This window comes from Lissotriton vulgaris, chromosome 3_1, assembly GCF_964263255.1.
Source record: "Lissotriton vulgaris chromosome 3_1, aLisVul1.2, whole genome shotgun sequence".
NCBI classification, from domain to species: domain Eukaryota; kingdom Metazoa; phylum Chordata; class Amphibia; order Caudata; family Salamandridae; genus Lissotriton; species Lissotriton vulgaris.
Window position 1 is genome coordinate 1,608,362,649 of NC_141689.1, and position 16,495 is coordinate 1,608,379,143.

At 44.4% G+C, this 16,495-nt stretch overlaps 1 pseudogene; it reads right to left on the reverse strand.

Moving 5' to 3' along the window:
* Window positions 1-15,674: 15,674 nt before the first annotated feature.
* On the reverse strand, window positions 15,675-16,283 carry LOC147728240 (large ribosomal subunit protein mL64-like; annotated as a pseudogene).
* Between the last annotated feature and the right edge of the window lie 212 nt (window positions 16,284-16,495).

Sequence of the window (16,495 nt, forward strand, 5' to 3'; positions counted from 1 at the left end):
TCCTCTCCGGCTACGGAAAGGGGATGGATCAATCACTCGAAGGAGTCCCTGTTCAGGCGCCAACTGAAGGAAGTGGCCCGATTCAGGTGACCTGGGCCACTAATGACCACCACTCAGCTTTCCATACTAAATGAAGAGTCGGTCAGACAGTAGAGAATACAAACCAATAACTGTTTATTCATATACACTCAGAGCGGAGCCCAGTCTGCCCAGTTGCTAGGAGTGCTGGAGAAGGACTGAAATCTGCCATCATAAAGATACATTATGTGTGTTTCGTAACTGGGTTAAAACACGCCCATAGTGGAATTTTCCAGGCAGGTGCTGCTAAGCAATGAAATACAATAAAACCTATCTCAGCACTCATATCTTACACAAAGTTGCAAAGCCAAGGTTGTCCTAGTTGGGCCCGTCACCAGACAAGTGAGAGAAGGCCTCTATCTAGTAAGAAAGGTATGTACTAATCTGAGCAGTCTATTCATTAGTGAAGCAAAACCCAACACTGCAGAAACGAAACATAACTGAGGCCACTTCTCGGAAACAGCAAAGGATTAGTTTCGATCATGATACAAAATAGCGTCTGAATAGAAAATGGTGCAACGAATGCTAACTTACATAGAGCAATGTGCAAACATGAATATTTATATTCTAACACAAGTACTTTATGTACTCAGACCGAGATGAGGGCAAAACTGACACCAAAACAGATTGGCTTATTCTGGCTTCAGTGGTTGATGGAGCAAGGATTCGCACGAGAAGCGACTTGCTTGTAATTATGAACCTCGAATAACCCTAACTATGTAATCAACATGTTTGTCTTACTAATTTACCTTATTTCCCCCCCCCCCCGATATTGGGTATCCGAGTGAAGCTTGCTTATGTGTTTTCAAATTCTAATATGCTTGCAAATAAAATGGCTGCTGCTACGCGGGAATTTCTACTGCGCAAGCGTCTGTCATACCCACGTGACATGACGTACTCGCAGCTTTGGAGGGAACCCTGTCGCATCTGCGCACTAGTTGTAATATGGCTGTTCTATGTTCTCACATGCGAGAGGCTTGCATTGCTGCTTTTGCCAAGCTGTTCGTTCTGCCTAATCGTAATGCTATAGTCTAGTATAAAGTAATGGGTATAGTGTAGAAATTCATAGTATACAGTGTAATCATTTATTTCTGTGTTCTAAAAATGTTTCCTTTTATTTTTCATGTATCGCAATCTTTGGGCCTGGGAGGTGCTATTACTCCATTTTGAAAGTCCTTCTGCGCATGACAAGCTCCAGAGAGAAGCTGAAAACATTTGTCATTGAATGGGAGCCAAAGACGGTCACAGCCAAGATGCGCCTGGGAAGCTGAACCCTAACCCTTCTAGAAGAAGCTAAACTGTACTCAAAATATTACAATGTATTTAATGTTAAATTCACCATTGTTAGGTGGAAGGAATGTGTCATGAGAACCTGAATTTGATGGGCGTGGACATAAATTTGAATAAAGAGACGGCAAAAGTCTAAAACTAGGTGGCGTGATGACCTGTCCTCCTCCTTTGTCCAATCGAAATTGGGGATCCTTACACTTGCAGCATTTGGGGGTTGTACACTGACCTGGAAAACAGTATAACTAGCGTAGGTTTAGCTAGAGAATTTGTCCGACTTGTCCGAATAGCTGACCTGTCACTGACCCAACGCACTCAATAGGTGACTAAGAGCAGAGGGCTGCGGAGCACTCTGTCGGGAGGTTCGAGAACCCAATTGGGGTTCTGGGAAGCTGAAGTGCTGGCGAAGCACTTTGTTGGTGAATGCTGTAACCCAATCGGGGGTTTGGCTGATTCCTTGCAGAGAGGGAGTAGCACAGGTGTTGCAATAAAAACTGCGGGTGCTGGTCTTAACCTTTGGTAGTCCGGTCCTGATCCATATCCTGGGGTTATCCTGCCCTGATTTTCCTGATCTGCACCTGCTCGCCTACTGGCACTGAAGTCTTTGGGGTTCCTCTGTCCTCTTTCAACTGACCCGTGGCCAGGGTTGGTCTTCACACCATTCTAGGTAAATATAAATCTGTGTGGGTAATTGTCAATATAATTTGTGTCCTTTTCTTTACCTTTCCTGATTTGAAAGCTTTGATTGCATATGTTCCCTTTTCTTACCCTTCCCTTAGTAAATTAATAATTCATGTTTTGTGGTTTATTAGCGTGTTCCATTTTTCTTACCCACCTTTAGCTAAATGCTATAACGTTTTTCCATAGTATAAATGTTCCTTTTCTTCACCCTCCCTTTCTGGAGTTAAGCTGATTATCTGAATTTATAGTATGTTCCAATTCTTACCTTCCCTATAGTTATGTGCTAAAATGTAGTTTCGATATTGCATATTGTGTATTCTTTCTCAAACCACTAATAATTGCAAAACTGTTGGTTTAGTATGTTCCCTTTCTTTACCCGCCTTTAGTCCAATTGCGAAAGTCTGTATCTGAAAATAGTATGTTCCTTGTTTACCTTCCCTTTATTTCAAACTTTGCTAAATGGTTGGCATAATCTATCTTTTGCATAGCTATACACTGTTTCTGATCTTGGTTATTGACAGTCTAATTACTTTTAATCTGTGGCTCATGACTTTTGATGATGATCAGATAAAGAGTTTGAACCTACCCCGAGTCTGTGGTTATTATATAAGTGCAAATGTTATGGTATTTTTGATTGCCTTTCTTTACATAACTCCCTGATCCATTGTGGTCATAGGTACCAGTGATACGAATTGGTATAGGAATTAGTGGATTAAAATAAACTGGTAGTAGAGTGTGGGTTACCTGATTAAGAAAATGTGTAATTGAATTATGGGCCCAGGTGAGTATTGGTAAATTTATAGTCGGGTGACCTGCGCATTCTATCAATTAATCTGAATGTTGTCACTTATAGTGACTTCAGATTCTTAGAGGAAATCAAATTTCTTTTAGACGTGGGGATTTCTCCTGCACAAATTTCCCCAGGTATGACCTGGAGGGAGAAATTTGCAGATGGAAAATAATGTGGAAGCTGGATATGGGAGCTGGATACCTTGTGGTGTTACTAGTTAGGAACGTCGAAACAGCCCAATATGCCTCATTCCGATTGGGGAAAACTAGAAGTTGGTGGGTAAAACTGCCAGCGTAATACAATAATCATGTGATTAACATAAATTCTCTAGCTGGTTTTCTCGAACATTGCTCCTCCAGCACTCAGATTTAGGGGATGAAAGGCGTCTGAAAAGGGAGTAGTGGAAATAGAGAAAGAACTGCACTTAAAGAGCAGAAAAAGAAGGGACAGACATAGCTAAAGATACACAGTGGACATCATACTGGCAGATGGAGATGATACACTTTGACTCTGATGAACATTGATTGATAAAATGTTCTGCACCATCCACTTCTTCCTTTTGTTCATCTTCTCAAACTATTCTAGTTATTTCTTCTTCTCTACCTGCTATCTTTTTAGATCGAGCCTGTGCAGGGCATGCGCTGCTCTGCGAGTCATGCTGTATTCAGGTAGGGAATTGATGCTCCGCCCACTCTCCACCTGTGTTTTTCATTGGCTTGTGTCATTGTCCACTGTAAACTGTGGTTGTTCGTTAGTCAATAGGTTTAGTTGTCCCTCCTTAGTACCGCCTTGTCTCATTTCTTAACCTCCCATGGTGACACCCCCTGTTAGTGTGTTGTTACTCTGTAGGCTATTTTCTCAAACAGCTCTGTACTGCCTTCTGTTGCAGCCAGGACATGCTCCCTCCTAAAGCTAGCACAGGGGCCCAACGCATTTCCAATAGGTCTGGCATTTGCAAGAGTTTAAGCTATTGTCATTGTAAATGACAATGCCTTTTATTTATCTGTTTTAAAAACAACACATAAATAAAAGGCATAGTCATTTACAATGCCAATCGCTCTAACTCTCCTAAATGCGAAACCTATTGCATTGCAAATGCTTGTTTTCCTTTGTTCCCACTTTAAGAATTGCTCTTAAGATTATTGTGAGGTACCTCTTTGAACTCCCTCATCATGTACTTTTATCATGACTCAATGCGGCCTATATGTTCAATTATTTCAGTGTTGGAGTATTAGAACAAAGAAGCTGTGTCTAATTCCATATTTAACGCTGCATTTTTGACATTAGCTGTACAGACAATTTCAGGGTTTTTTCAGCTATCAGGTTTACGGTCTGTAGAGATCACTGTGTTTTCCAACATTCCTAATGGGCTGATAGCTGCGAAGAACTGCCACTCACAAGTGTTATTTTTGTACTAGTTTCAGTTTTTATCAAGTAAAACCTTGAATTGAAAGATATGAAAAGAAACAACATAAAATAGAAACTACTAATGGAAAACAAAAAGTGATGTCAACAAGCCAAACATTGTCAATGGCCATTCATAAAACTATGATCAGTACCAATGAGCGTCGTTGTACTTGCCCAAAGCAAAAAATTATGTAAATATTTTGATTGCCAATCAAAAAAATGTAATCTAGAAAATGGTTTTCAAAGTTAGTTTGTCGCATATTTTAGCTGTGAAGAGCACAACTCTGCTGCCTTAAAATAGATTAGTTGTGTTGCAACCTGTGGTTTTTCTTCACGAGTTTCCCTCATTTCCACCAAATCATCATTTTTCTGTTTGATACATTTTGCATCTGCACAGTGAGATTCCAGAGACAAACATCTTGCCGCCTGGGAACAGATAAGGCGCCTCCAAGTCCTGGCTAGAATTAATATTTCATGAAGGAGAAAAGAGACTAATTGAGCCGTTTCGTGAAAATCCAACAACACTTACCTACCATTAGTCGTGCATAGCCTTTGGCAGCATTTGTTAGTTCGTGCTTTGTGATTTATTTCTACTTTTTCCTTAGCATACAGAGGCACAATGCTAGTCCAGGAGCGACACAAACACAATTTGTCTTTTAAGGAAAGCAAAATGAATATGCACTAGATAATGGAACTGATTCGTATTAGAGTTAAATCCAATGTCATTGGTTATACGGAAAACTCACCTCTTTTCATTAGTTGATAATTGCAACTGGGCTTCCTTTATTTAATCACAATCAATAGGACACGTTAAATGTAGCAATTAGCTCCTATCCATCCACTCCTTCCATACGAATGATAGAGGGCCTGATTTCGGGGTTGGTGGACAGAGATCTGTCGTGTGGCTGAGTACCTTACCTTCACAGTGGCGGCTCCTCCGCTAAGGTGGAGGAGTGTTGCCTCGCTGCTTTTTAGCCATGAAGTTATGGAAAAAATAGAATTATGGTAACTTGCGTATTTTGTGCTGATGTCCGGCAGCTTTGCAGGGTGGGCTGCCCTAATGACAGCAGTAGGGAAAGGGGTGAGCACATGGTAAGTGCGCATGAATGTTTGGCAGGCCGTCTCAGGTCGACCATACATTCATGCGCACTTTGCATGTTCTACACACAGGCTGCATTACAGCCTGCGTGGAAAACATGCCCAGCTCCCAGTCAGTGTCTGAACGCCAAACCACAGCGCTCAGACCAATCACAACGCTGAATTGCAGCACTGTGATTGGTTGACTGGGAGCCTGGGAGTGCTTCCTGTTCTGGCCCGAGCAAGGAACTACGTGGAGAGACGCAGCGAGGAAGCAACGAGAAGGTAAGTTATCTTCTTATTTTTTTATTTACCACCCACTTCTCCCGCACGCCCACCCCTCCTGCCCCCACCACCCCACCTGCGCTCTGTCCGGGCTGTTGCTGTACCTTCACCTTCCTGATGGTACTTGATCGCTCAAATTTAGAGATGACCGCTGGTACAGTGGTCATCCCTGTACCAAGAAAGTAAATGCCAGACAGTTCCCTGCTAGGTACAAAACGTTTTGTGGGTAGTTGACACCGGTTTTTACGGTTATTCACCAAATGTTTAAACTTTTATTGTTTTCTTCAGAACCAAACTATTAGACATTTGGGTTTATAGTTGGCAGCGACTTGCACCCTGTCTATGTAGGGATTCTTCCTTCTAGTCTGGAAAAGGGGATTGCACACCTAAGATAACCCCTGCTCACCCCCTTGGTAGCTTGGCACGAGCAGACAGGCTTTTCACAGAGGCAATGTGTAAAGTATTTGTAACACACAAGGAAACACAGTAAAAACACTACAAAATAGACAACACACCAGTTTAGAAAAATAGCCAATATTAATCTAAACAAAACAAGACCAAAACGACAAACATCCAAAATACAAAAGCAAAGATATGAAATTCTTAAGAATGAAGCAAAAATACAGTTCCTCAAAGTTGATAGTGCCAACCGGGTCTATCGCAGCATCGTGACCAACAAATCCAACAGTTCAGCCTGACCTCGATGGAGTAGAGGGTTGGTTACGGTATTCGGACGGACCCGCAAACAGTACAATGAAGTTGAAGAGGCCTCGAAGACCTTGCGGTGAAGTGTAGCAGTGAAACATTGCTGGCATCGCGGGGCGTCAGTGCTGCAAGTTGGTGCAGGTCTCGGTGAGGCCTCGGAGTCACATGTGTTGCAAATCAAACTCCGTCGTACGGTCAAAGTAAGGAGCACTAACAACAGCAGTGGCGGGGCTGCGGTGTCGTCGCTGGTGGTGCATCGTGCACTTCACGATGCAGTGTCTGTGGTTTAGGTGCAGGCAGCTGCGTGGTGTCGGTGCAGCGCTGTCGTCGGAGTCGATGGCACTGTCGTCAGCAGACTAGGGGCTGGGGTGACATCCAGAGTGGATACCAAGGTTACAGTAAGGGCATTGGAGTCGTTTTTCACACCGTTATGGGTGAAACCAGGGCTGCAGTGTTGTCGAAGCCGGTGTCCATGCCCATGGTGCAGGCAGCAGCGTCGATGTCAGCGAGAAGCGTTGTTATTGGTGAGACAAGGGCTCACCCAGCGATGGGTGACCATGGCATCGGTGCAAGCAGCGGAGTCAATGACGGCATTGGGAATCCTTTTCTTGCAGTTACAGCTCAGCAAACACCTCCAGTGGCCCAGATCTGGGATTGGCACCCCTTGGCAGGTTCAGGACACCCAGCAATAATGTCCAGGTGTTGTAGATGACGTCTTTGATGGCCCTGAGACTTCTTAACAGGAAGCAAGCTCTACCTCAAGCTCTTTGAGAATCTTCTTAAGCAGAATACCAACGCAAGGTATCAGACTTCCTTTCCACTGCCACCAGATAGCAACCAAAGGCCCAATCAGCAAAGCAACACACAGCAAAGGGGCAGTACTCCTCCTGGCTGCTCTTCAGCTCTTCTTCTTGACAGGGTCCCCTTAGTCCAGAAGTGTTTTAATGTTCTGGGGCCAGAGTCCCACTACTAATACTACTTTCAGTCTTTGAAGTAGGGATACTTTAAATGATTTTTCTTTGTAGTGCACAGGTTTTGTCCAGCCTGGTCTTGGCTCTAGACATACTCCAGAGGAGTGGAGACAGCATTGTGAGAGGACAGGCACAGGCCTATTCCGGTACAGGTGACAGCACCTCCCACCATTCTAGCTCAGGAAGACCCATCAGCCTTATGATGGGCCATCAGGATATGCAGGGCACACCTCAGCTCCCTTTGTGTGACTGTCCAGAGTGAATGCACAAACAGACCCCTGTTAGCCTAAACCAGACATGGATTCCACAGGCAGGCTGAGGCACAAGGATAGTTAAACAAGAAAATGCCCACTTTCTAAAAGATGCTTTCAAAAGGGGCAACATTGATGCCCCCGCTGCTGCACAGCGACGTTGAGGAGACTTTCCTTCAAAGTAAACCATATTTCTTCCAGTAATCAATATTAATCTGAGGTAAACCAGTGGAGTAATCCAAGTAATCCCAGTTTATTAATTCACTCCGGAGACAGCCTGATGGTACTAGAATGTTTATTACACATTTTCAAATATCATATGTCGCCAAATGAGCTTAAACATTGATACGTGCTATTAACATTCCTTCGAGCCAGCACAGTAAAAGCCCAATGCATTTCGAACTCTTATAAATTCTTCCTCAGGGGTACTGTAATAAATCAGAAAAGCTCTATGAACAATAAGACTGAAGTGCAAGATGTATACTGACTATAAATGTAATAATATAAACTAAAACCTCACCAGAAAATATTACTATGACCCACCCTCTGCTGCACTCCCCTACTCAACTCCCATGTATAATTCACTGCGGCGAACGAGCGTAGCGAGCAAGCCCGAACAACCCAGGGGGGTTTTGGGGAAGTTCTCTTCCCCCAAGATTTTTTTAAAAAAAGAGTGGGCAAATGATGCATTTTTAAGCAAATGTGAGAAATAAAAATATTAATAACACATTTAAATGACCTGACACATGAAGTCAAGTTGGAATAAAGTAATTAGAAGTAGCAATGAGAAGTAGACCTTAAAACATGTAATATAAATTACAGCCTCCCTCCCCTCCGCCAATCTTTTATCTCCATGTCAATGTTACACATATGATAGGTTATTTTTTTTTTTTTTGTTACCCCCAGATATACTGCTGTTTCTACTACTCTTGGATCGACTAAAGATATTTTCTGATTTATTACCACTTGGGTCTTGTTTGCATTTAATTTGTACCCAGACAGTCTTCCAAATGCAGGAGCTTCCTGTTCTATTTCTCTTAGGGCTGACACTGGATCGCTTGTTGTTATGGCCAGGTCATCCGCATATCCTAGGATTTTAGTTTCATGCCTGTTCAGTGCTATGGGCAAGATGTTTATGTTCTGCTCTATCCTCCAAATGAATGAATCTATATATAAAGCGAAAAGTAGCGGGGAGCAGGGACACCCTTGCCTAGTTCCTCGTCCAATATCTATTATACCGCTCAGCTCCCCCAAGGTTCTAACCCTTATTCTTGGATTGTGGTATAAGGCTTTCAGAGCCCCCACATAGCCCTCCCCAGATTCAACTTCTCCAGCGCAGTCCAGAGAAATCCCCATGAGACCCTTTCAAACGCCTTCTCAGCATCTAAAAGGATCAGCGCCATAGGGTCTCGTGAGGATGCCGTGCCATCAAATAACGTAAGCACTCTTCTAACATGCTCCACTGTTCAACTCCCAGGGAAAAACTTGTGCTGCCATGGAGAGACGATCTTACCAATTACAGCTCCTAGCCTATTTGCCAGCATCTTTGAGTAGATTTTCACATCGCTGTTCATTAGACTTATCGGCCTATAAAACCCAGGATTGGTTGCGGGCTTAACTTTTTTCAGAAAGACTATCATAGTTGCCTCTCCCCATGACTCCGGGGGTATCACACCCTCTTGTATATTTACAACCATCTCATATAGTTCTTCTTCTATTTCGGCTAAAAATGTTTTGTAAAACTCCAAGGGTATAGAGTCTGGGCCTACCGCTTTACCAGACGGTAAGTCATAGATTGCCCTCTGCATTTCTGTTTTATTACATGCCGTCTCCAAGGTCCCCCTATCCTCTGTCGTTAGCTTCTCTAACCTGACACTCCCAAGATACCTCTCTATATCCTCGCTAGGCACCATATAGCCTGCTTCATATAGCCTCTGATAGTAGTCCCGAAAGCTAGCACATATACTCTCGGGTGTTGTTGCAGCACTTCCGTTCTCAGTCCTAATCTCAGAAATATCCCCCTTGGTAGCAGCCTGCCTAGTTCGAACAGCTAGCATGCGGCCTATCTGCTCACTATACTCATATTGATCCTTTCTCCATGCCAAATATTTCCCTGCTGCCTTAGACGCAAATAGCTCCCCAACCGCTGCCTTAGCCATAGCAAGCTCATATGTTATTCTAACAATATCCTGATTCGCCCTGATTGCGCTACTAAGTTCGTGTTCTAGTCTAGCAACTGCCCTTATTCTCGTTTCTACTTCCTCCCTCTCTGCCTTATTCCGCCTAATTGAGTACCTAATTGTCTCCCCCCTTATACCTGCTTTCAGCGTATCCCACACTACTGCAGGGGGGGCAGAGCCTTTATTTAGCACCAAAACATTTCTCATCCATTCTTTCATTTGGGCGGTATACTCTGAATCCTGTAACAGGGCTTTCTCAAATGTCCCATTCTTCACCTTCTTTTGTTGGGCAGCAGTTGTTATATCTAAGATAAGCGGGTTATGGACGGACATTACCCGGGGTAGTATGCTAATCTTTGCAATAGATGCTACTGCTGGTGATACCAGAAAGTAATCTAGCCTTGCTAAATCCTTATGAGGGGCAGAATAATATGTACTGCCACTCTCTAAGTTATTTTGCAGCTCCCATATATCTACTAGACCGTTATCACACATCAATTGAATCAATGCCCTGTGGCTTCTCTTCTCCTGGCTGGAGAATTTCCCCGGATCGTTCTTCCACAAACCATTCAGGCCATTGAGATTTAAGTCCCCACAAACTATTAATGGCAGAGGCCAGTTGGCTATTTGTACATTAACAGAGTCCATAACTTCCGGGTCGTCTACAGTGGGAGCATACAATGAGCATAGTGTGAAGTTAAAGCCCTGCACCTGACACTCCACCAAATCCCATCTGCCATAGCAGTCTGATTTTTGCCTATTTACAACCACACATCCATGCCTTGCTAAGATCGCCACCCCTCGTGTTCTTGTTCCTTGCGTCGTATATGATACTAATTGATATCCCAGCTGTTCTAAAAGCCCCTTTTGAGAAGCCTCTACATGTGGTTCTTGCAAGCAGATCAGCTCGGCGTGCAATACTCTTAAATATTCCCTCATAGCGCTTCGTTTTTTTCCATCATTTAGTCCACAAACATGCAACGAAACTATCCGCATAGGCATTTCTGTTTCCTTTTCACTCTCCCCCATTTTGTTTTTGTTACACTGGCTTCTTTAGTTTCTTCTAGATCCTGATGTGATGAAGTTTCCCCCCCCCTTTTTCCTCCCCGACCCTCCCTTATCCCCCCTGGCCCCTCTCTCTTCTCGCACCTCCCCCCTACCGGTCCCCCTCCCTCAGTCCCCCCCTTTCCCCCTTACCATCCTATGAGGCTTGCTGGGTCCCGAGTACCCAGGTGTGGGCGTCAGTGTGGTCAGAGTGCACCTCAGTGCGCCCCGCGGACATGCCCTTTATGCTTTGGTCGTATCGGACAGGTGGGGTCAATGATGTAATCAGATATTTACCCTAAACCATTATTTGAACACAGATATTTATACCAAATTTCAAATACATTTGTTTTTAAATTCCCCCCCATCCACAACCCCTTCTGATTACTCCGCATGCTTTTGTGTTCATAGACAAGTTGCTGATTTGCGTTTATATTCCTGAATTCCCTTTCTCAGTCACTGAGATTTCTCTTAGGTAAGCTTCGGCTTGGATTTCACTTGAGAAGCTTCTCAATGATCCCTTGTATATTATTTTTAGCCGGGCCGGGTTTTGCAGGAAGACTGTTGCTCCGATTTTTCAAAAGGTGTGATTAATTGTCTCATTCTCCACCTTCTCTCAACAGTTGCGTGGGCGAAGTCTGGTCTGGTGAAGAACATAAAATCTTTATGTTCCCTCTGCTTTGTGGGCCTAGCCAGATCATAGAGGGCTTCTCTTAAGAGGAAATTCCCAAAGTAGACCAACATTGCCCGGGGATGTTGACGTGGCTTTTGTAAGTGTTTGGGTAACGTCAAAGGGAATCGAAGGACGCGCTGGATTTCTCTGTCCATGTCCCAGGTACCAAGTTCCGGGAAGGCTGATTTCAGTAGATTGATCATAGACCCCCTTGGGTCATTCCCCTCAAAGCCTTCGGGTATTCCAAGGAACCTCAGATTGTTTCTTCTTGATCTATTTTCGTGATCTTCAACTTTCATCATGAGGTCCTTTATAATTCCATTGTGCTCATTCTCCTGTTTTTGCAGCTTAATTACGTCCGTTTCCAAATTTTCTGCACGTCCTTCCACTGAGGCCATTCTATCCGAAATCTCGGTACAGATATTGCCAACTTTTTTAATTGCCCCTTGTAACTTCTCAATAGCAACGTGATTCCTTTGGGTTTCTTTTTTAATGTCCTTATGGACATTTTTAATGGAGCTCAGCACTTCGCTCAGCAAAGGCTCTACAGTCGTTGCTGAGCTATGTCCATTTCCGGATTGCTTCTGGCTTTTTCCTTCTGGCTCAACTAAGGTGTGCTCATGAACATACTCTGTTTCTCCCGGCAGCTTTGAGGTCGGGCTTTTTCGTGTAAGTTTAGGTCTTGTTATGGCATAGTCATTGTTACTGCCAGGGTCTGTGGTCTCATCATTAATTAAGTTAGCTCTTCTCCTTTTGTCTCTCGCCCTCTTTTTTTCCCGTTTTTTCCTTGAGTTCGAGACTTGACAAGTTTCACTAAGTTTTCTGGATTCATTAGAGTCTAGAATCTCGGAGGCTGTTGCTTCTAGTATTTGTTCATCATTTGTTTCGCTTGTTTCACTTGTTTTACTTGAGGTGGACATCCCTGTTTCGTATATGTCTGAATCCGAGTCCACTTCGGAGAGTGCAGTATTACCAAGCTGTGGGGTTGGCTCAGGAGGAGATGTTTGCACGCGTGATGAGGCAGAAGTTTGTTTTTGAGCTATATTTTTCCCCTCCACACTGATTCGCTCCACAGACGCGTTAGGGTCGCCCCCACAGGTACCGTTCGCATTGACTGCTTGGTTGCTTTTTTGTTTTTTAATTACTGTAGACTCGCTTGGTCCTTCCTTGGATAGCGGGGTAAAAATATTAGATATCCGCGGCAGAGAAGAGGCTGGGAGTCCAGTATTTTTAGCGGCAGCTTTCAAGTTTTTTATTGTTTGCAGCCTCTGAGCCTTTTTAGCCATTAATTCCAGATTGGCTTTGTCCGCTGTATCGTTCCTCATCTCTTTGTCGTTCTCTTTCTGTTTTTGTTTCACCTTTTCTTTATCCCTGTCCTTTTCAGTGTTTTTGCTTTTATTTTTATTTTTATTTTTGTCACTTTCGTCACATATAGCTTTCTCCACATTATTCTCCTTGGCTTTAGATCCTCTGGTTTCAGGTCGTCTTTGTATTTCCTTGTATTTCTGCGGGGTGTGGCTTTTTATACTCCGTGTGTTTTTTAAGTCTTCCCTGTTCCCCAGGTCTTCTGGGCTTTCTGTGCTCTCTAGGTCTGGGTCTGGGTCTTCAAGATTTTGCACCTGCATCTGTGTCTCATGCATATCTAGGATTGTTGATGCTCCCTCCTCTCCTCTTTCTCCACTTTCTTGATTAAGCAGCGATGGGCTTTGTGCCACTGTTCCGTTAATTCCAGCCATATCCTTTATCTGCGTTTGTTCAGGTGCTGGCAATCGAACCTGACCTTGTGGCTGATTTTGACCTTTTGTTTTTCCGAAGGGATCTGACGCTAACACTTTTAGAGCAGCCCAGGCTCTTTTTTTAGGCACAGTAAAAGATCTGCGATGAGTTTTAAGGAAGCTTGGAGCTTGAGACCCTGTAGTATTGTAGGTTTGCTTGGTTATGTAGATTTTTAGTCGCAGTTCAATTTTGATCACAAATTTAGGAGGGATATCTGTACTATCTGAGTCTAGTAGTGCGCCAAACCCCCTCCACTCCACTGCTTGCACCACTGTTCCTGTAACTGTAGCTGTACAACGTTCACGCTCACGTTCCTGCTGCTGTAGCTTCTCCCGTTGTCGGTTATCTGTCTTCTTCATTTATTTATTTCATTTATTTCATTTCTTTCTTTCGCCTTAACGTTTCGCTACCCTTTAGTTTCTTAATTTCCTCTTAATTTCCTCTCCTTAGTTTTTTCCTCCTCAGGGGCGGTTACCTATTGGCTAGCGCTTCTGCGTCCCCCTGACAACGCAGCACACGCGATTTAAAAGCGTGGCTTGCAAGTCTGCAGATGACGTCCGATGACGAGCGGCGGGAGCCTGGGGGAAGGAAGGTGATCTGGCGTGAGAGCGAGCGCCGGAGGCAAGAACCAAGGTGAGCAGAGAGTAAGCAAAGGCGACGAGCAAAGGCAAAGGCGATGAGGGAATAAGGGAGGACAAGTGCACCAGCATCTCAGCTCCAAGATCGCATGATGCTGATGCCGAGTATTTAATTTAGCTCAATTCCGCATTCCGCTAATCACTGTTCACTGTATGCAGCGTCCAACTCCCTTCTCTCTTTCCTACGTCCTTAATGATTAGCTCCAGACAGTTCAGGACAGTTACGCACAAGTCCCTGGCAAGTTCCTGGCAAGGGGGGAAAAAGAGGTAAACTATCTCCTGTCAGCCCGCATTCAGATTCTGGCCTTTAACACTCCGTGCCTGGTAACAGCCAACATTGTTCCCTTTAATGGCACAATGGCACAATGGCACAATGGCACAACTCAATTCAATACTTACAGTTCAGAGGCCTGTGTAGCTCAGTGGTGTGCTCGGAAGAATGTGTTCAGAGGGATGTCGGAGGGATGTCGGTATCGGTATTATCGCAAGTCACTCATGCTTCCGCACATTCTCATTCTCATGATAGCTCTTACGACGGCTGTCGCCATCGTACAGCCCTTTTAGCAGAATATCTCAGAGGTTATCGAGGTCTTCCCTAGACCGTAATCTTTCTCGCCTCTGCACCTCTTCTACTCCTCCTTTACGCTGGCTTCCCCCGCTCTCCGCTTTTGCTTTTGCAGTCTCCTTGCAGCCCTTGCTCTTCTCTTTTTGTCACAATAGCAGCCATCAATCCTTATCGCTTCCTCTTTCTTCTCCTCTCGGATTTCCAAGTCTCAGGTTTTTTTTTCCAGCTTTTCAACATTTTATTTTCAGTTCGAGCAAGTTGAGTTCAGTTCAGCTTCATCAATTCTAAACAACCATTGCGTTTAGTACAGCATATCTCTATCTCTTCCCATATAGCAATCACATGGGGAGATCAAGATCAAGATAAGAGAAGACCAGACCCACGGAGCGATGCTGGTACGTCCTCTCACTCTGGCGCCATCTTGCCTCTCACATATGATAGGTTATTATTCAATCCATTTACACCATTTTAATCGATGTAAATCACAATTGTTACTTAATGGTGTCTCAAAGTCTGATGAATGCAGCGTTTCTTATCAAGATGCAGGGCTTCTTCCAAAAAAACTGCTAAAAATAACATTTGCGAAACTACAGCCACTGCAGGCGTTCAACATTTCAAGGTCAAAAAACATTAGTTTGACTGAGGTAACCAATTGTGATATGTTAGTACTTTGGATACTGGAAGGGACACTGTATAAAATAAAGTTTTGACTAGAGAGAGATGAACATAGCCCTAACACGACTTGCATTTTTCTGGTAAGTTAACAGATGTTCAAGATTTTCTCGCTTGCGACTCAAACTAATGGTAAAGGAGTACACATCCATCCACATGACAAAGAACACTGTGGCTTCCAAGCAGAGAGAATATATAACCTTCAATGCAGCAGAAAGGGCGTGCTTTGTGGAATGACATTCTGTGCTTTATGATTTGGGCATAGCATCAAAACTCATCACCATGTACTCAACCCTTTTCCAATAATTAGGGCAAATAGCTTTTTAACAAGCTACTCCCCTCACCGCCCTTAAATACACATTTCTGTTCAAGTTGTGAAAATTAAGGACATGATATCTGTGCTGCCATTACAGGCAGGAGGGAAACAGACCAAGAGCCTACCTCTCCAGTTTTAAGGCAACACAAGGACTGGACCGATCTGTGGTAGACAGAGTGAAAAAAAAACTCACTGTCTATTTTTCTTGGAAACTGATTTTTCCAGTAGTCACTTTCCTTGTACGCCATTGTGGAGTTATTTGAGCCCACACATGAAGTCTAGAAAGGATTTTCAGCCCGGTTGGCGGCAGCAGCAGCCCGGCTCTCGGCTCAAAGACGCTTCTTTAGCAGCTTTTCTTGCTTACCTCCTCCTTCTCATCTCCTTCACCATGTCCTGGAACTTCCGTGGGTCAATAGTACTGCCAAAGGGTTCCTTGGCCTCGGTCATCAGTCTCTTGTGTCTGACCTTCTCCTGCTTTTCCAGGCTCTCACGCTTCTCTTGCTTCCAGTCCTCCACCATCTGATCTGGGGAATCTTGGCCAAGCTGGCAGCGATCAGTTCCTCCCACTCCCTTCTTGCATTGGCCTCCTGCTCTTCCCGGATTCGCTCCTGCAAGGAAGAAAACCACTTGCGCTCCTCTTCTTGCAGTTCCTGGTGCTGAAGTGGGCTCGGCCATAGTAATTCAGGCCACACCCCTGATACATACCCATGGAGACCGTACAACCGCGATTTGAAGTACTGACAGGTTCTCCAGGGGCACACCAGATCCTCAGGGGGTACTCCACCAAGACCATGGCACCGGGGCTGAGCCTGGTACCTGGCAGTACCAGACGGTAAGAGGGCTGGAAGATTGAGAAGACACCGGCATAAGGACGTGAGCACTGCCATTTTGAAAAGGGCGGATGTAGCAACACAGCCATGGTACAGTGGGAAAAGGATGCAAATCACAATGCTGCAATGCCAGCGTTGTGATTGGTGCAGTGCAGACGTAAAGCGCCCCAGCCGGGAGCCTAATCGGAGGCCCTTTTCTCAAAGAAAAAGGGGAGTGTTCATGACTGCTTTGGCCGGCCCCAGGCCGAACAAAGCAGTCAGGGCCCAAA